General features: G+C 37.8%; 1 non-coding gene across 1 annotated transcript; it reads right to left on the bottom strand.

The window, feature by feature from the left end:
• Nucleotides 1-19,486: 19,486 nt before the first annotated feature.
• Nucleotides 19,487-19,594, bottom strand: LOC131508172 (U6 spliceosomal RNA). Its single transcript, XR_009259883.1, has one exon. It is a non-coding gene; the product is annotated as a U6 spliceosomal RNA (small nuclear RNA).
• Between the last annotated feature and the right edge of the window lie 2,780 nt (nt 19,595-22,374).

Genomic DNA, 22,374 nt, shown 5'->3' on the forward strand with positions numbered 1-22,374 from the left:
CTTCTATTAAGTCCAGCTAGTATTCTTATTATTGTTTTAAATTCTGGTTCAGACATCTTACTTGTATCTGTATTAATTAAACCCCTGGCCATGACTTTTCCTGTTCTTTCTTTCATGATGAATTCCTCTGTCTTCTCATTTTGTCTGGGTAACTGTTTTGTGTGTGTGTGTGTGTGTGTGTGTGTGTGTGTGTGTGTGATTGTTAGAAAAGCCTGTTGTGTTCCTATTCTTGAGAGTAATAGTTATATTAAGAAAAGGTCCAAAAAAAACAAAAAAAGGAAACTAGATCCTATTTCTTGTAGCGTTGAAGCTTTCCAACTTGGTGTATTTGAGGGGTTTGTGCTGGTCTTCTGAAGAAGAAGCCTGCTACTCTGATTCTCAGGCAGATTCCCCATACTGGAGATGCATGTGTAGGGCACAGGTGGGGGTGGCGGGTGGGGGGCGGGGGGCGTGCTTGGTGGAGGCAGCTCCAGCCTCCACTGGGTGGCGCTGTTTTGCTCCCTAAAGTCTGTCAGTACTGATGGGTGGGGGAAAAAAACGGTGTCATTCCCTCTTGTCCCGAGCAGGAAGCTGGTGCCTGGCACTCTTCAGGAAGCCCTTAAAGAAGAGCAAATAATCATCTCTCTTATGTCCCTGGCTTCTACCAGATCCCCGCCTTCACCCTCCCCTGCATCAGAGCTGTCTGCCTGCCAGGTGGCCCAGCACTCCTCTGTTTTATTTTAGGTGCATGGCGGGGTTTCAAAACTCAGAAGTTTAGAGATATGCATAGGGTGGACCCATGCTGATCCTCTGGGGGAGGGTCTTACTGCAATGTGGTTCGCCCTAGCTTGTCCCAGAAATCGGTTGTGTGACCACGCGGCGATTTGGAGTTTATGGTAAAGCTTAGGTAAAAGCTAGCACCAAAGCTCACCACCCTTAGCTGGTGTCTTTGTTTCTATGCTAGGGAACAAGACAGCATGCTGCCTGTTCTTTTGCCCCCAGAGAGGCTGTGCTGCCACTCCCAAATGCACTCAAGCAGGGGAACTGCTTCTCCCGTGTGACCCAGGGGACACACGCTGCCTGCCCCCAGGTGTCTGCCTTCCCTCCACACCAGAACATAGCCAAGCCCTTCAGACACAACCCCGGTGATGGCATGGACCTCTGAAACTTCAAACTCTGCACTCTGCTGTTTATATAAACTTGTAGTATTTAGCCCCTCTCCCTTTCCCAGTCAATGGTTTTGGGGAACAGTGTCTTTGTTTTTGTTTTTTAATTCCCTGTGTTTTCACTCTTTCTCTCTTTCTTTTTCTCTTGCTTCTCTCTCTAAGGCTCCCTCCCCTTTGCAGCACCCGCAGCTATTCTCTCCCCCAAATCAACTCTGCAGCTCCCACATTCCACAATGCTTTTTTCTACCCGTAGTTGTGCAGTTCTGCTCTCTCAGTCCTGAGATGAATTTCTTGAGTGTTCAAAATGATTTGATATTTACCTCACTGTGTTTGAGGGATGAGGCAAGCCAAGAGTCCCCCTACTCCTCTGTCATCTTCTAATCTGAAGAAATGTAATGTAATACCTGTATACAACTACCTTATAAAATCCAAAGGCTGTTTTTAATCATTGCTTTAAGTGAAACTCTACTTTCTTAGAAAATTAGTTAACATTTCCTTCTAATTAAAAAAATAAATAAATAAAACACTTTCCTTTTCTTCCCAAGAAATATACCTGATAATGTTTTGCCTCTATCATACAAAAAGACATTTTTTTAATACTCGAAGGACATCTAGAAAAATATTTTAACATTTCCAATAAAAGGCTAATAGTTAAAACACACCCTATTTCTGTGAATTGTAAAGTTCTCTCAGTGTACATGAGAGGTCTTGCAGCCAAAATAATCAATTCCTTATAATGTCTATTTCCAGTTTACCGATATATTTTCCTTATACTTTATCTTTTATGATGTGTTTTCTGCCTTCAAATTAAGCAATTTGTTATGCTGGTTCATTAAATGGGCTTTAGAATCCAACACCTGAATTTGAGCCCCATTTCTTTACTGACCAGATAGGGTACTTGGGCACTTCACTTGACCTCGCTGAGCCCAGACTTTCCTATCTGTTTGTGGAGAAAGTGCAACAGTAAATGAAGTATTGTGCTCAGCCTCTAACACAGAGTAAGGGCTGAATAAATGATACGCATCATTAGTATGTGTTTGCTCAACAGACAGTGTGCCCACTGAGTGATGCCATTTTTTGAAAAGTATTATAGGATAGTTCATTCCATATGGCTTCTAAAATCTCCCAGCTGATTGAATAATATTAAAAATTCATTTCTCATTAATAATTTCAGTCTCAAAATGTAAGTTTTTTTTTCTTTGCCCCTCACTTAAAGAAGTATCATTCAAACTTAACATACAAGGAACTCTTTGAGGAAGCATAAGCAGAACTTTACCCCCATGTCTGAAAAATAACCTTTTTATTAAGCCATTTGTACTTTTTTTTGCCTGATTTCATTTATATTTAATGATCTTAAATAATACAAGAAAATTAACTATGGAGACAATAGTGAAACTATGAGCTGTGGGGTAGATGAGCAAGAATAGGCTTGCAGTGGGTAGAAATATAAGAACTAATTCCTTAACTCATGTGAAATAAAGCCAAATTGTAGATTCTGAGAAGCAATATTTTGGAGTACTCTGCAGGAAGACATGGTTCCTACCACCAAAGAAATACGTGCAACTAGGATTTGTTCTCATGGGCCTTTATCTCTCTGCCCCAAATCCTCTAGCTGACTTCTCCTTGAAACACTCTTCTCCTCAAATAACCTGATTCTCATTCGATTCAATTCAATTCTAATTCCTTCAGTCTTCTTCTATGACATGTATTTTCTGGTTCATTTTTGGATTCTGTTTTATTCCCATCCTACATAGGTCTATTTTCAGCCTCCTCATGTCCCTCTATATTTTCCCCATTATGGTTACTTTTACATTTATAACTTCCATTTCTTTCAGAAATGCCTCAACCACTACATCATTTCTGTTTGTTCCCAATTAGGTATTTGGTGACACCTAGATTCAAGGGATGCTAGGAAATGCCTTTAGCAGAAAGGAGCCCACGGAGGACTTGGAAGGATTTTTTTTTTAAGAGAAGCCAATCCAGTGGCTAGTCTTTATTGGAAAGAAGAAACTTTATAGCACTAAGTCAGTGCAGGGGTTTGGTGGCCCAACTGGTGGAGTACCCTCGTGGAATGGGTTCCATAGTCAGGGAATCGCTGCAAGTCACTTTTGTGCAGGCAGAACCAGATGGCAGACTGAAGTTCTCTCGAACAGATTCAGTCAACTATTTGCTTGTTGGTGATGGTGGGGACTAAATTAGGGTCTTCCTTGGTGTCTGAAGTTTCCTCTGAGGCTAGCATACTGAAAAGGTCCAATTCGCTCTATGCAGCCATCATGACCTCTTTCCCCAGCCCAGTGGGCCGGTGGTCATCAGCAGGAACATCACCTCCAGATGCCATCAAGCCTACTACAGTAACGGATCGGGACTGTGGGCCCCCAGGGCCTGACCAGCCAGCATTGTAGCTCAGCAAAAAAACTTTGAATGGCTTTGTTTTTAAAGGAAAACAGAGTGAATGCAGTCTGCTGACAACTAACTCCCCTCAACACAGCAGGAAAGAATATAAGATCCAAGCCCACTGGCCCAGCATCAGGACAGCTGTGCAAAGTCCTGCTTTGGACTAGTACCAGAGTTTCTATGAACAGGGCTTTTGTTTTCGTTTTAGGCCTCATGACTCGCCTTGGTTCTCAGCACCCCTTGTGCTGAGGCTGCAGCCCTACTAGACCCTCTCTTTTCTTCCAGACTAAATCAGTATGCAGGCCCTTGACTGGGTCCTTGCTACCTGCTTTTCGCCTCTTTATTTCCCTGTTCTCCCCCAAACTGCATGAAACCCATCTCCTGCCAGATGCCAAGTACCCTAACTCTGTGCTCCCTTGTTTGCTGATACATCTATAACAGCAACTGTACATTTTCTAGGGCTTCTTTTTTTTAATGCACTTATAAAGGTCATTTAATTTTATTTTTTAATTTATGTTTCATTTTGCATTTTTTAAATATACAGTTCTCAGTTCTATGAGCTACAGAACAACTTCCTAGGAACTCTTTAATGTTGCTCTTCATGCTGTTCCTTACCTTAGCCCCTGGCAAAGCTGATCTCTTCTCTGCCCCTACAGTTTTGTCTTTTCTAGAATTTCATGTAAGTGGAATCATATGGCATGTAACACTTAGCATTACATATTTGAGGTTCATTCATGTTTTTGCATCCATGTTATGCATAAGTGGTTTGTTCCTACTTATTGATAAATGCATCTCATTGTATGACTGTACCATTGGTTGTTTATCTGTTCACCAGTTAAATGACATTTGGGTTTCCAGTTTTCAGTGATAACAAATAAAGGCTGCTATAAATTCATGTTATACATTTTTGTGGGAATACACATTTTTATCTCACTGGAATAAGGACCCAGAAGTGGGTTTTCTGGGTCATATAGACAGTGTGTATTTAATTTTTATGGTAAACTGTAAACTGTTCCAAAATGATGGCATTATTTTGCATTTCTGCCAATAACATATGAGAGTTCTAGCTGATCCACATTCTCACCAAGGTTTTGGTATTGTCTGATATTTTATTTTGTTTTTAGTCTAAAAGATGTGGCTGTAGTATTTTTATGCTTCTTCTTATCCTCTCTTAACTGTCTCTACTGTCCTATGAGTTCATCTGGTAACTATGCAGCCATATCTCAGGTTCTGAACTTCATATCTATTTAAGTGATTAGGTTAACAGATATTTACTGAAGGCCAACTGTGTGTCAGGTACTGTTCCTGGTGTTATGATTCAGTGATGAACCTGACAGATTTAAATTCCCTGACCTTAATAGACCAAAATTCTGGGGCGCCTGGGTGGCGCAGTCGGTTAAGCGTCCGACTTCAGCCAGGTCACGATCTCGCGGTCCGTGAGTTCGAGCCCCGCGTCGGGCTCTGGGCTGATGGCTCGGAGCCTGGAGCCTGTTTCCGATTCTGTGTCTCCCTCTCTCTCTGCCCCTCCCCCGTTCATGCTCTGTCTCTCTCTGTCCCAAAAACTAAATAAAAAACGTTGAAAAAAAAATTAAAAAAAAAAAAAAGACCAAAATTCTTTTCACAGATACAAGCATAATGAACTGAATATAAAGACAGATATATAAATTAAAAACTGAAATTATTCTAGAATTTGCACTAGCCAACATAATAGCCATTAGCAACCCAGGTAGCTACTACAGGAAATGTGACCAGTACTAGCTGAATGAGCCATAAGTATAAAATACTCACCAAATTCTGAAAAGGTAAAGTGGTGAGAAGAGTATGAAATATCTCTTACAATTTTTATATTGATTACACCTTTAAATGGTAATAATTTTGATCTACTGAGTTAAATAATATTAAAATTATTTTTTCCTGTTTCTTTTATATTTTTTTGATGTGACTACTAAAAAATTTAAATTATGTACTTCTGTGGTTCACATTATATTTTTATTGGATAGCACCATTCTGGAGAGTTAGATATAATACTAAGAACACAAACAGGTTAAAATTACAGACAGTGACTGAAGTAGGATTTAGAGAATACTTGAAATAAAATGGTCAGAAAAAACTTTCTGAGGAAATGAGATTTGAAGTCTAACCTGGATGATGTGAAGGAAGCAGGCATGTGTCAGTCTTGGGGGAGTGTTGGAAGCAGAAGAAACAGTACAAGCAAGACCCAGAAAGAGCAATTACTCTGGGTGTTTGAAGAATGGAGAGAAGCCAGTGTGGCTGGGAGGGAATGAGAGAAGTCAGAGTGGTCTGCAGAACTCAGATCCTGGGTCTCAGAATGTGGTGGGAAACACGGGTCGGACACTGACCTAGCACCTACACTCAGGAAACTACTGAAAAAACAAAGTCTCCTATTTGAAGTTTCTACCTTTATTCTCTACTGCCTCTAGTTATTAGTAGGGACTACCTACCATTCACTGGGCTCCTACTATGTGCCAGGTACTGACAATTTGAAGCACTTGGTGGTCTTGCTTCACCCAGAACTCAGGGTTCTGTTTTGGGCTCCTTCTTCCACTGGCAGAGATTTCCCTCCCTCCTTCATCCTCTGGGATTCTACATTCCTGGGCCCTGTGTCATATAATATCCCCATCTCTATCAACCAGGACCAGGCCATGAAAATCAGAAACTTTAGTCTTTTGTTTTTATGTTCATTTATTTTTGAGAGAGAGAGAGAGAGAGAGAGAGAGAGCGAGCATGAGCGGGGGAGGGGCAGAGAGAGAGGGAGACACAGAATCTGAAACAGGCTCCAGGCTCTGAGCTGTCAGCACAGAGCCCGATGCAGGGCTTGAACTCACAGACTGCCAGATCATGACCTGAGCCGAAGTCGGGACGCTCAACCAACTGAGCCATCCAGGTGCCCCAGAAACTTTAGTCTTAATAAGTTTTTGCTCTTACTTTTATCCTACTTGATATATAGGATAGATACAATTTTGATATTATGTATCTATTTATTTTTGAGACCTAAGTTTCATGGGATAAGATACACATACTTTTCACAGTCTGACATCTTTGTAATCAGGATGCTTATTCCAATCAATGTCAGTCAATAGTTGTCTTTGTCAGCACATAAGCATATTTGGTCATGGTGGTTCATTTGCCATGATTTCAATTGAGTTATGTGTACTATTTGATTGTTACTATACATATGTTGAGTTTAGTTATCACTGAAAATATATTCAGAAAGACTGTACTACAATTTATCTTTGAAACAAAAAGTTACTGTGTTCACAGAAAAACATGAGAATACAAGGGGGATAAATTTGATATGAGTAAAAAAAAAACTTACACATTGGAGGAACAACCAAAATTCCATATTTTTTTTGTAAATCAACAACAGAGAACTTTAAAGAAGATATCTACAGGTAAATGAAGCTGTTACTACATTTTAGCACGTACCTACAAGCAAACCCAAGACTTCTAACAGGAAAAAAACTGCAGTTGAAGGCAGAAGACATTGCTAAATCCCAATGGCAATAACAGAACACTCTTGATAGTATAGTGAGCAATATCATGTAGAAAAACATAGACACCAAGTGACAATGGTTTTTTTCTTTTTTTAATTTTTTTTTTTTAACGTTCATTTGTTTTTGAGACAGAGAGAGACAGAGCATGAATGGGGGAGGGTCAGAGAGAGGGAGACACAGAATCTGAAACAGGCTCCGGGCTCTGAGCTGTCAGCACAGAGCCCGACGCGGGGCTCGAACTCACGGACCGTGAGATCATGACCTGAGCCGAAGTCGGCCCCTCAACCGACTGAGCCACCCAGGCGCCCTTAAGTGACAATGGTTTTTAGAAAAGTCACAATGTAAAGAAGTTAGGAATACCTTCTCATTTTATTTTGCTTATTGCATTTGTTTTTAATCCACAAAAATAATACAGGATAAAAAATCTTGTCTAAATCTAAAGGAACTCTTTCGTAAGTATAAAGCTGTCAAAATCTATGTGATTTAAAAATATATTTCATAAATTATTTGGCAGCATTTTATCTTTTAAGTAGTACAGAAAATAACGGTACATTTTTCAATCAATGATAGATATATGTTAATACAATTCATGCCAAAATGTCAAATGAGTCTGGAGCCATTTGGATATTTTCCAGGGATCAAGTGTGGATACTTAGGTCCCTTCTCCTGAACTCCCATGGCCAGGAGGCTAGTAACACAGCAGAAGAAATGTAGAACAAAAGGAGGATTTCCCACAGGCACCCATTTGCCCCACGCCATTATCCCAAGGTCAAACATATAATTCAGTGATTTTCAATGTGCTGATAATGTCTGTAAACCCAGGAGCCATGAAAATGGGAGAACTGAGGTCACAATGACTTGGGGCTACTGAAGGTATTGGTTGATAAAAGCTAACAAATGCTAAACACTTTTAAATATCCAGGACAGTTCTGCATCATGAGGAACTGTCTCACCCAAAATACCAATAATGTTCCCGTTGAGCTGTAATTTGTTGGCAGAGCTTACTTTATAAGCTCAATCCTTCACCTATCCAGAAATATTCCAGATGTTTGTCATGGGACTGACATAGCTGAGCTATTGATTTAGGCTTAGAGAGGAAATTCTTGATGGTACCCTATCAAATTAAGCTTCAGTGTTTCCTCACCCCACCCATGCCACTCAGAAATATCCTAAGATTCTGTCAATGAGACTGGTCTGTTCCCTTCTTCAAATACCCCAAATACTCCAAATACAATTACCAAAGGTAGAAGAGAATAGGCAGAGATTTGGTCACAATGAGTGTTATTTATACATATTATTTCTAATCTCTACTGCCACCTTGGAAGAAAGATTTTACTTGAACATTCAGGTGACCAGGGCCCATGCATACAATGGTGGCCCTTTGGGTGAGAAGATGCTTCACAAATTGCTATATGTGTTTCGTGAGAGTCATATGCTCAGATCTCTGATTTTGTTAGCACATTAAAAATAATTTGGTCTTTCAAGAATTGACTCACATAAGCTATGCTTGATGAGGCTTATTCTATCTAAATGTCAGATTATTCCGGTCAACAGAGAACTACATTCTCTTCATGGAGGCAACCTAAGCATAAAGTCACCTGATCAGATTGACTTGACATTCCTTCAAGATCAATGTCATTTTGTAGGATAATCCCACTGTCAAGAATGTATTTCTATTTCACCTCTTGAAAATCCCATCTAATCCTTCAAGGCAAAATTCAAATGCCTCTCTTGAGGCTTTACTTGATTTGCTCTCCCTGAACACCTAGTGTATGCTATTATCCCCTTCTTTGTCATTTAGTACAGAATATGGCACATCTAGTCACTTAAAATACCTCATTTTCTCTACTAAATTGTAAGATCCTTGAGGACAACAGCCATAATCATACATGCAAAGAACCTAGGGTAACAGGTATTCAAAACCACCTCTCAAATAGTAAGGATCCTGGCTTTATAGACGAAATATACTTGGGAGATGTAACAGTAAGTTTGAGTCAAATTAAGCAGGCTATTAAATGGTGGCATTAAAAGTGAATTCTGACCTGGACTTCAATCATAACTCTAGATCAGTAGATTGTGAATCAGGAGTAAGTTTAGTACACAAGGGACATTAAGTAACATCTGAAGACATCTCTGATTGTCAAAAATGGGAGTGGAGTCAATAGAAGGATGCTACCGACAGCTGATGGCAGAGGCCAGGGATGCTCTAAATATCCCACAATGAAGAAGACAGCCGCTCCTCCATCCCCAACAACAAAGAAATATCAGCCCAAAATGTCAGTAGTGCTGAGACTGAAAAATCCCACTCTAAATCTATCAAATCAGTGTTTTTTCCGTGTTTCCCATGCCCTTGCTGAGCTTTGGGATTTATGGAGTTCACTGAATGTATATCCTTTTTAGATAATCTCAGAGTTCCTGGAAAGCCATCATCTTCTTTATAATCATCATCAACATCATCACTGACAGCAATACAATGACAGCGAAACTCAATAGCAGCAATACTTTAACAAGATTAAATTTTGAGGCAGTTTAAGGGATTCGGCAGAAACCAGAACAGGGCCTTCACCCCTGAAGCCTAAGGATAAGAACCATGTGTCTGCTAATATACTGTAACTATTCATTACTAGGTTAGGGAGAAATTTGCAGGGCAATTTCTATTATTTCTATTATTTCAAATCTTTCCATCAAAGTACCTCTTACACCCTGCCTTCAAAGACGAAACTGGAGATAAACTATGTTAGAGAATCAAAATTTTTTCTTTATAGGCAAATATATTTGGAGAATCAAATTCTGTGCCTTGCCTGTATCATAATTTATGTATCTTATAAACTGTCAAGAAATTTCTATTTAATCAAGTTTTATTTCTCACTATTATGTCTTAAAGTTATTTATTTATTTATTTATTTAATTTATTTATTTTTATGTTTATTTATTTTGAGAGACAGAGAGAGCATGTGAGCAGGGATGGGGGGAGGGAAAGAGAGGGAGGGAAAGAGAGGGAGAGAAAGAATCCCAAGCAGGCTCCACACTGTCCCAGGAACTGTGAGATCATGACCTGAGCTGAAACCAAGAGTCAGATGCTTAACCAATGGAGCCACCCAGGCGCACCCCTAATGCCATTTTCTTCTTTAGTTTTATGGAACTTTATCCTGCCCTGTTTGCAGATTTAGATTTAGGAATCTAGATTTACAAATAAGTAAGAATTTTTGTGACTTTCTTTTACTGAGGGGAAATAATCAAGCTTTCTTACCACAGCACCCCATCATCCATTCCTTTTTAGATACTCCCAGTTTATTCATTTGTCATCTCTCATAATTCTTCATGTTTCTTTTAACCTCTAAAGCCCATGGCCTACACCATACATACTCGCACTCACACACACACACACACACACACACACACACCCTCACACACTCCTCTCTTCATGGCTGACACACACAAATAAAAAATGGAAGAAATAGAGACCAAAATACTTTATGCAATGAAGAAAGTTGAACTGCATTCTAGAATAATAAATAAGGGAGCTGTGGACTCAGACTTTTTTATTTGTTTTAGCTCAGTGATGGTGAGTGTAAGAAACTGAAAGCTGCCAGGCCCAGAAGATTTCACTAATGAATTCTAACAAACATTTAAGAAAGAAATAATACCAATTCTCCACAATCTGTTCCAGAAAATAGAAGCAGAAGGAACACTTCCTAAGGCCAGCATTATCCCAATCACAAAACCAGACAGACATTAAAGACAGAAAAACCAGGGGCCAATACTTCTCATGAACATACATGGAAAAATTCTCAAGAATACTAGAAATTAAGCCCAAGAATGTATAAAAAGAATTATACATAACAATCATACCTGGGACCTATTCCAGGTATACAAGACTGGTTCAACATTTGAAAATCAATTAATGGAATCCATTATATCAACAGACTAAAGAAGTTAGAGATGTAGTAATATACATGATGAGGAGGAGGAGGAAGTGGAGGAGGATGGCTTTTTCAGGAACTCTGAGACTATGTATTTTTTTTTCTAACGTAGACCCCATGCCCAGCATGGAGCTCAACACGGCTCAAACTCATGACCCTGAGATCAAGACCTAAGCTGAGATCAACAGTCGAAGGCTTAACCAACTGAGTCACCCAGGCACCACAGGAACTCCGAAACTATCTAAAAGAACATATCCTTCCAGTGAACTCCATGTATCACTAAGTTTGGCTAGTTCATGGGAAACAAGAAAAAAAATCAATGACTTAACAGACTTAGAGGTAAACTTGGGAGTCCACCCAGACTCCACATTTAACACCACAATATAGTATCTCACGTAATTTGACTTAACCTTACTTTGCAAGGGTAAATAACAAAATACAACAGACATGTCTATTCCATGAAACTGTATAAGCACCGTGACTGTACTTCACAAAATCACCTTAAAAGTCAAAATTCAATCCAAGCCAATATGTTTTGTTTAACATACTGCAGAAATGTCTCCGGTTTTGGATTTAAGTGATACAGTATTAAAATCATGAGCTTTTTCATTAAAATGTGAGAAAATAATCTATATGCAAAGCTATGTTTAGGGTATGTGAGGTAGAGCTGAATTTTAAAAAGTCAACTTTTATAAACTAAAATAAAATTTGAAATTCGCTGGGCTGAAATATACTAAATATCCTATATCTTGATAGGGAGAGAACAAAAGGGCCATAATGCAGTTTTATATATATTGCTCTCATTTTGAAAATAATTCCATTAGAAAAATAAAACATAATATTCTAAATGTAAACCTAAGTCCCAAATACCACCACTGAACTTAAATGAAAGCTCTCTATCTATCATTGGGGAGACAGAGTTTCTGCTTGAAGGTTCATCTTTTTCATCTTGTACTAAAGCAAACCTTTTATATACTACTGTATATTCCCCATGGTCTTCTACTTCTCTGCATTTACGTCCTTTTTTGAGTGCATACTGCATTTCCATATACTAAAATACTGTCTTACATACTCCTGCTTGAACTAAATTTGGCTTTTACACAAAGTTACATGGGAAGTATACTAAGATAGTCGTGAATGGTACAGAAACTACAACCATTTGTCATTTGCCAAGCTATGTTTACACAGTGGCAGAGAAGAAATAGGAAGTGACTTTTTCTTATAACTTGCTTTGTGGGTTTAGCATTATTAGCACAAGGGATTTTCCCCAGATCCTTAATAAGTTAAATACAAATTGCAATAATGTCCTTTTCCAAAACTTATCCTGCTACGTATTATTATTTATATAAGCAACGGCCCCATTTGAAGATAAAGGGAAAGGTCAAGGCAGTTAAGTGACAGTATTTCAGTTTACTACAATAAATTATATACCTGTCAAGTCTCCAGGTAACAAAACTGCATCACTATGGAAGTTTTCAACTTTTTAAACTCTTCTCCCATTTGACTTATAAAATATATATAAAAAAGTAATTATTTTTCCCATCTGATGAATCCCTTTTGTGATTTCTTAGTTAAAAATATGAAATTTAGGGGCGCCTGGGTGGCGCAGTCGGTTAAGCGTCCGACTTCAGCCAGGTCACGATCTCGCGGTCCGTGAGTTCGAGCCCCGCGTCAGGCTCTGGGCTGATGGCTTGGAGCCTGGAGCCTGTTTCCGATTCTGTGTCTCCCTCTCTCTCTGCCCCTCCCCCATTCATGCTCTGTCTCTCTCTGTCCCAAAAATAAATTAAAAAAAAAATATGAAATTTAGGGGTGCCTGGGTGGCTCAGTTGGTTAAGCATCCGACTTCGGCTCACGTCATGATCTTGCAGTTTGTGAGTTCGAGCCCCACGTTGGGCTCTGTGCTGACAGCTCAGAGCCTGGAGCCTGCTTCAGATTCTGTGTCTCCCTCTCTCTCTGCCCTTCCCCTGCTCACTCACTCTCTCTCTCTCTCAAAAATAAATGAACATTAAAAAAATTTTTTTAGATATATACAATTTAGAAACCATGTGTGGTTCCAAGGCAAAAGTATATGGCCACTATAAGTATTATAGTAATAATATGATCTTTCATTGAAGTGACCCTTAAAATAAAAACATCATATTCTAAAATATTCATCAAAGATCCACTAAGTGTTAGAAACTGAGCACTTAAAATACATATCAAACTTCCAACCAGGTCCCTTGGGAGTTTATCATCCAGTTAAGGTGGGAAGATACAGAGTAATAATAATAGTAATGATGGTAACAACAGAACTAATCACATGCATTATAACGCTTATATAATACAACCTAGTACATTAATATATATTGATTACTATACTCCAGGCATAAGTCTAAGCATTTTACATATATTAACTCATTTAATACTTAACCCTACAGAATGGGTATAATTATTATGATTATCTTCATTTTATAGATAAGGAAATTGAGGACAAATGGAAGAAACAGAAGAGATAGAATATGAACCCTCTCTCCCTCTCTCTCTGCCCTTCTCCTGCTCATGCTTGCTCTCTCTCTCTCTCAAAATAAACATTAAAAAAGTTTAAAATAAATAATAATCTTTAAATATAAAGAAACAGGTACATTAAAAGTAAAAGGATGGAGAATGTATACCATGTGAACATTAATAGTAAGAAAGGTGAATTGACTCTGTTGATGAAGTGTATGTCAGGACAAGAGATATTACCAGGAATAAAGGAGGACATTTCCTGATGCTCTTCAATTCATCAAGAACATGTTAAAATCCTAAATGTGTATATAGCTAATAATTCAGTTTAAAGCAGAAGCAATACAGACTAAAATGACATATTTAGAAATTCACAATTTTAGTTAGAGATTTTAGCCCTTCTTTCTTAATAAGTGATAGGACAGATAGAGATATATACAGACGTAATACAGAAATGTGAGTCACATTACTAAACAATGTGATTTAACTGACTGATATTTATATGACAGATGCCCAACACCAAGAAAGATCTTGCTGAACCATAAAACAAGCCTCAACTAACTGAAAAGTTTTGAAAAACTGTAGAACATGTTCTCCAACCACAATAGGATTAAATTAAAATTTTGAACATTTGGAAATTGAGTAATATTCTTCTAAATAATCCACAGGCAAAGTAGAGAACACAAGGGAAATTAGAAAATATTTTTAACTGATTTGTTTAAATTAAAAAAAAAATTGAGAACAGTAAAATAAAAATTTACAAATAAAGAAAAAATAATGAAACCAAAAGCTAATTCTTTGAAGTAAAAAAATTGATAAAGTTCTAATTATAATACTCTAGAAAGCAAGTAGACCCAAATTATCAACATCAGCAATAAAGGAGGGACATTATGATGCATCTTACAGATTTTAAAGGACTATAAGGAATTACTATGAAAAATGTGATGACAATAACTTTGACATTTTGGATGAAATGAACATAATCTTTAAAAAATTCTACTAAAACTAAACAAGAAAAGAATTAAAAATCTAAATAACCTGATTTTGGTTAAAGGAATTTAGTCTGTAATTTAAATCTTCACACAACAGGGGCGCCTGGGTGGCTCAGTCGGTTAAGCGTGCGACTTCGGCTCAGGTCATGACCTCACGGTCCGTGGGTTCAAGCCCCGCCTCAGGGTCTGTGCTGACAGCTCAGAGCCTGGAGCCTGTTTCGGATTCTGTGTCTCCCTCTTTCTCTGACCCTCCCTGTTCATGCTCTCTCTCTGTCTCAAAAATAAATAAATGTTAAAACAAAAATTTTTTAAAATAAATAAATAAATCTTCACACAACAAAAACTCTGAACCCAAATGGCCTTGCTTGTAAATTCTTCAAAATGTCTACGAAGAACATACTTATCTTACATGAACTCTTTCAGAAGACTTGGGAAGAGGAAATGCTGTCCATATCATTTTATGGGACCGACATTATTCTGATACTAAAATGAGATAAAACATTATTTCAAGAAAGAAAACTATGGACCATTATCTCTCATGAACACAGAAGTAAAAATCCTCAAAATAAAATTTGCAAGTAATATCCAAAATAAGCAAAAAAACAGTTAATTCTCCACGCTAAAGTGAGTTTATCTCAGGAATGATTAAACCTGCTACAGAAATTCAGTACAAGTCACCTTATCACAATAAAGTCTCCTAACCGGCTCCGCCACTCCTCAGGCGCTATTTCAACTCACCTTCTTCTCCAGCATTTACACATACACACACACACACACACACACACACACACACACACGCTCCCCAATCTATTACAGAAATTAGTGAGAATAAAGGAGAAAAGAATCACTGGAGTCATAGTTATTGGCCTGGGATGGGGTTGTGCTATGCATTTTTTTTTCACTTCCCAAAGCCAAGTGAGAATTCCAAGAGATTCACTAAGGGATATTTCATGGAATAACAATGATAACCTTTTCTGATGAGACTGTGAATATCATGACTTAAATAAATAATACAAAAAGAACACTGCTTTCTATAATATCTGTCTTCCATAAGGCCCTTTGTTTGGTTAGCACCTGTGATGGGCATGAAGAGACAAAGCAACTAAGAAAGGACTAAACTAGCAAAGGCTGGAATCATTTGAAGTGTGAAGTGTGAGAATAAGGGAATGACTTTATGAAAATGGAGGTGAAGACAACAATCTGAAGCTGTATGAGGAAAGGGCAAAAGCAAAAAAGCTATGGTAATGGTTGAAAGATCATATTTTAGAGGAAAGACATGACAGATAAAGCTCATTCAAGGATTTCCTTCTCTTCCTTCTGTATCAAGTGTCTATAAAATTTGCATTGTTCACTAATGCAGGGAGATGTGTACACAAGGACACATACAGTTGACCCTTGAATAACACGAATTTGAACTGCATGGGTCCACTAATATGTGGATTCTTCTACAAATACAGTAAAATACTGCAAAAGTATTTTCTTTACAGGTTTTTTTTTTAATCCTTTTTAAAAATTTCTTTGATTGTTTATTTATTTTTGAGACAGAGAGTCAGAGCGTGAGCTGGGGAGGAGCAGAAAGAGAGGGAGACACAGAATCCTAGGCAGGCTCCAGGCTCTGAGCTGTCAGCACAAAGCCCAATGCGGAGCTCGAACTCACGAACAGCAAGATCATGACCTGAGCCGAAGTCGGATGGTCAACTGACTGACCCATCCAGGTGCCGCGTGATTTTCTTAATATCATTTTTTCCTCTAGCTTACTTTATTCTTTTTCTTTGCACGTGTGACAGTGCTCTTTTGATTTTAATTTTATTATCATTATTTTTTTTAATGTTTATTTATTTTTGAAAAAGACGAAGAGACAGAATGCAAGCAGGGAAGGGGCGAAAGAGGGAGACACAGAACCTAAAGCAGATTCCAGGCTCCAAGCTGTCAGCATGGAGCCGGCTTTAGGGCTCAAACTCCAGAGCTGTGAGATCATGACTTGAGCCAAAGTCAGATGCTAAACTGACTGAGCCACCCAGGCATCCCTCTAGCTTACTTTATTCTAAGAATACATTGGGGCGCCTGGGGTGGCTCAGTCGGTTAAGTGTCCGACTTCAGCTCAGGTCATGATCTCACGGCTTGTGAGTTCGAGCCCCGCATAGGGTTCTATGCTGACAGCTCAGAGCCTGGAGCCTGCTTCGGATTCTGTGTCTCCCTCTCTCTCTGCCCCTCCCCTGCTCATGCTCCCTCTCTCTTTCTGTCTCTCTCTGTCTCTCTCAAAAATAAACATTCAAAAATAATTAAAAAATAAAAAAAGAGAATACAGTATATAATACATATATCATACAAAATACGTGTTAATCATTCCTTTATGTTACAGGTAAGGCTTCTGGTCAACAACAGGCTATTAGTAGTTCAGTTTTGAGGAGTTATACATGGATTTTTGACTCTGTGGTGGTCAGCAACCAACCCTTGTGTTGTTCAAGGGTAAACTGTATACCTTTTCTTTTGCTCAACAATTCTGGAAGTCTAGGATAAAGTCATATTATTTTGTCCCGATTGTGACCCTCAATAAACATTCATTGAATGAAGTACACCCTAACGATGACACCAGCTCTTCCTCCAAATCTAGTCACAGCTGGAGAGTAATTATTTATGGCTCAGTGCAAATGTTCCTCCTCAGTAATGCTATGGAAAACAGCTGCATCTTCCCTAGATACTTTCTATAATAGCACTTATTTAATCATTTTCACATAATCACCACCTGAAGTTATTTGTTCATGTACTTAGTTATTTGTCCACTGTCTTTCCCCCCATTGCCATGTAAACATTATGATAGTGGGGACTTGTATGCTTTCTCACTGCTCTATTCCTAGCCTTTACAACAGTGCCTGGTACATTACAGGTGAACACCATATAGTTGTTGAATGTAGGAAAGGACAAAGGAATAGATTCAGTGGATATTTTGAAAACATTGTGGCCTCTATTCAGAGAGGTTCTTAACATGCAAATTAAGACATACGAGGTGGTATCTCTAGGAGGAGGTACCTGAATCAAAAAATCAGTATTCGTTCTGGAATTCTAATCTAATATTTCAGTTTTAGACCTAAGTACTTAATTTGCAGACCAATTACAAAAAACAGAATTGATAATTTTTTTTTAATTTTTTTTTAACGTTTATTTATTTTTGAGACAGAGAGAGACACAGCATGAACGGGGGAGGGGCAGAGAGAGAGGGAGACACAGAATCGGAAGCAAGCTCCCGGCTCTGAGCCATCAGCCCAGAGCCTGACGCGGGGCTCGAACTCACGGACCACGAGATCGTGACCTGAGCTGAAGTCGGACGCTTAACCGACTGAGCCACCCAGGCGCCCCCAGAATTGATAATTTCAAAAGATACTTATTATTCAAATTTTGTTGCAAAGAAACAGTATACTTTAAAAGTTAAAAAATGAGAAACTAAATTATATCTTGATTTGAAAGACAGAATTTCAGCTAGTTTGTGTCTCTATCAAGAAGGAAGCAGGCCACTCTCACTGGTTTCACATTTGCCAACAAAGAAGGTAAGCAGGGAGGACTCCAGCTTATCTACTAGTCCTCAATGGAAGTCAAGGTGTTCTGGCTTGTGTCCAGAAACTTTATCAAGATCCTACTTATAAAGGATGGGTTCAACTCAAAGTCACAGGCAATCCTGTTTGGCCTCCAGACATGGTCTCCACCTGAAATAAACACTGAGATTCAGAACCACTTGAAAAGAGCCCTTCAGAAATTTCCTTTGCCCCGCCATGTCTCCTTCCATGCTTGTCTGCACCTTAACCACCACTGCACCTATTTTAACTGAATGGTTCTTCAAACGATAAAGTAGAATACCAGCTTATAATAAGAAGGTCTTTGCCCATGGGCACTTCTGTTTGCAGAGAATGGAAGACTAACTGAGCTGATCAATATTATAGTCTTAAGCGTGTGAGAAATGGACAATATAATGCTGCTAACTGGCATCATTCTAAGTGCTAAGTAATAGGAAGAATGTATGCCTGCCATCAATTATGAATAGGAATTCATACTGTGCAGCCTACTATTCAAAGCCACAGTAACTTTATTTTTATAAAGTTGTAAATCATGATTTTATTTCAGAAAAGGGATTTTTGACTAGCTTTAGAAAGAACATGACACAATGTGAAAGTGGACGTTTAATAAATACTTCTTTCTGCACTGCACACAGGGAACAGGTAATAAATGCTGTTGTCTGACTTGATAATGGTGATGCCTTACACAGTGGAGAGACAATTAATAAATGTTCTTTGATTGATGAAGACACAAGCAGTACAAACATGGATGTTTCTTTGTCAGTTTTCACCCAAATAGTTCTGAACAAAAGCAAAATGTGCTTCAGCCACAGAAGGAACCTAAAACACTGAAATATTAGAATCTTTCTGGTTGTTATGTGTTTCATCTTAATAATAGATATTTACATATTATTTATTATACACGAGGGACAGTTGTTCTAAGTGCTATAGACATATTAAGTTGCTTAATCCTCAAAGCCACCCTAATGATGCTGCTGCTGATGATGATAATAATAATAATAATAACAACAACAACAACAATAGGGATGCCTGGGTGGTTCAGTCAATTAAGCCTCCGACTTCAGCTCCGGTCATGATCTCCCAGTCCATGAGTTCAAGCTCATGTTGGGCTCTGTGCTACCAGCTGAGTCTGGAGCCTACTTCAGATTCTGTTTCTGCCTCTCTCTGCCCCTCCCCTGCTCACAATCTGTCTCTGTCTCTCTCAAAAATAAATAAACATTTAAAAAATTTAAAAAATAATAATTCACTATGATGTTTCCTGCTTTTATAGATGAAAAACAAAAAGCACAGAGAGGTATCTTGCTCAGGGTTACAGTAGTTTTCACTTTGGGCCAATTACATAGAGTACTGCAGTGAACATTCATTTACGAATACACACACACATGTTGAGGGAACATATTTTCTGTTGGGTATATTTTGGATGTGAAATTACTGGGTTATGGGACATACCTATGGCCATTTTTTTTTTTAATGGAACGCTTCACGAATTTGCGCGTCATCCTTGCGCAAAGGGCCATGCTAATCTTCTCTGTATCGTTCCAATTTTAGTATATGTGCTGCCGGAGCGAGCACGGCCATTTTTAATACATATTGCTAGATGATCTTCCTAAGTGATACTGTCTGAGAATTTTAGTCGTGCCACATTCTTACCAACACTTGATACTATCTGTATTTTTCATTTTAGACATTCTGGTTAAGTATACAGTGAAATGTCATGTGGTTTTAATTTGAATTTCTCTGATGAGTAATGAAGTGTTGATGCATTTATTGGTCATTTGAATATTCTTTTTCTCTAAGTGCCAGTTAAGTGCTTTGCCCAGTTTTGTGAATTCTCTCAAAACTCATCTGTATGTTCCACACAATCCCACTTTACATCTTAGCAATATGTATATGTATGTGTGTATATAAATTAACAAGAAAACTGCAGAAATCATATGGAAATGCAAGCATTCAAGCAGAGTCAAGGACATTTTACATTACCAGATGTAATTATAAAGTTAGAGTAATTAGCACGTTGTGGAATAGGCTACTGGTTAGACAGACCAATAGAGAAGAACAGGGAATGTGTACTTATGACAAAAGTGACAGTGGGGATTTCAATAAATAGTTCTGGTTCAGGATGGAGGAGATGAGGGAGCAAGGAAAAAAAAAGGCAACTTTTTAATGGAAAAATCTTTATCAATAGTAGAAACTGATTACAATGAGATCTTATTTTTTTAAATAAATAATGTGAATAAATTTTGCAAACAACAAAGCACTGGGTAGGTAATACTTGTTACTATTATTCAAAAGAGGAGGAGACCACTGCAATAAAATTTAGCATCAGACAGAGACCTACTAGGTTTCCTCTACTTTTTTCCTGTCCTTTTGTCCCTTAAAACTATATTTTCAAAACATAGTCTAGTACAGAAGATGTGAATTGACTTCTTAAAGCAAATCTCGGCAGAAAAGGCACACCATTCTGCTATTCCACTTGATCTAAACTCATCACTGAATTTCAACAGTTCCTTGCAAAGTTTCAGAATCTCTCTCTGCCTATAATGGAGACCAAACATATTTTAGAAAACCATTCTTGATTTCCCTAATGAAGGACATTTGGAATATCTGAAATTTCCTTATCCTCTTGTTGAAATTAATTTGAAATGATGGAACTCTTTCAAAATCAGAGTAGTTATTTTTTAATAGTTCATTACTCATTAGGTCACCCGTAAAATTCAGCCCAATATGACTCAAAACTAGCACTGAAAACATTTGCAAATTGTATTTAACAGGTTCATGGTTCTCTAATGACCCAACCAAGGCCAAGTTAGCCAAAATGAGTGACTGCTTATTCCAATATATTCTCTCACTTTCCATTCTTGTTTCTTTTAAGGTAATCTGTTTTTAAACAGAGTTCTTACAATGCACTTAGGAGTCTGCAAAATAAAAGTATTCATGAATGAGAAAAGGCTGCAGTTGAAAGAAGCTTTTCTTTCAGAGGTGAAAACATGCAGGTCATGTGATTCACCAACCTTGCATCAATTTTGACAATAGTGTTACTCTCAATTAAATAACTACTAATTCCCTACGTGATGCTTCATTCCTTTCCATATTTTTTTAAAAATGAATTTTAATTCACATGAGTTTTGCGGTAAAATAGTTTCCCAGATGTATGTGCAGGAAATGATAAAAAGAGAGCTGAATCTACAGTTGGAAAGGGATATTCATGGTAGAGTCCAGAAAAAACCCAGACTGTATTCCTAAGGTGCAGAGAGGCAAATTCGTTGGACACTTTTTATTTACCACTCTGGATTGGATAACATTTCATCTATTTTGTGATATTTTTTTAATGCCAAGAAATACTAACTTGGATAACTTTGCCATCTTTATAAGAAGATAACTTTCTGAAACACATACAAATATTGTAAGTTATTGAATGAGACATTTTATTATGTATTTATGGCAACCACTCTCCTTCCCTATGTGATTGCTAAATCTGTGTTCCATATAAATATGTATTAGGTAATTTGAACCATAGCTTTTTTTAATTATTATATCAAGAAGGCTATTTATATATTTAATTTATGTATGTAAGTATGTCTTTTGACCCTTTTCATCCATTTCTCTTTTATTTTAGCTACTGTAAATAATGCTGCAATGAATGTGGGAACGCAGATATCTTTTCAAGTTAGTGTTTTTGTTTTCTTTAAATAAATACCCAGAAGTCAAATGGCTGGATCACATGCGAGTTCTATTTTTAACTTTTTGAAGAACTGTTTTCCACAGCTGCACCAATTTACATTCCCAACAGCAATGCACAATGGTTGTCTTTTCTTCATATCCTCCTCAGCATTTGTTACTCTTGTCTTTTTGATAAAAGCAATGTTAACAGGTGTGAGGTGATATCTCATCATGGCTTTAATTTGCATTTCCCTGATGATTAGTGCTGTTGAGAATCTTTTCATATGCATGTTGGCCATTTGTATGTCTTCTCTGGAAAAGTGTCTATTTAGATCCTCTGCTCATTTTTTAATCCGGGACATTTGCTTTTTTGCCATTGAGTTGTGTGAGTTCTTTCTATATTCTGGACATTAGCCCCTTATCAGGTATCTGATTTCCAAATATTTTCTCCCATCCAGTAGATAGTCTTTTTACTGTATTGATGGTTTCTTTTTGCTGTGCAGAAGCTTGTTGGTATGATGTAATGCCACTGATTTATTATTGCTTTTGTTGCTTTTGCTTTTGGTGTCAGATTAAAAAAAAATCGTCTCTAAGACCTATGACAAAGAACTTACTACCTATGTTTGCTTCTAGGATTTTTATGGTTTCAGGTCTTACATTCAAGTCTTTAATCCATTTTGTGTTAATTTTTG

The sequence above is a fragment of the Neofelis nebulosa genome, chromosome 3 (genome assembly GCF_028018385.1).
Source record: "Neofelis nebulosa isolate mNeoNeb1 chromosome 3, mNeoNeb1.pri, whole genome shotgun sequence".
Lineage (NCBI taxonomy): Eukaryota > Metazoa > Chordata > Mammalia > Carnivora > Felidae > Neofelis > Neofelis nebulosa.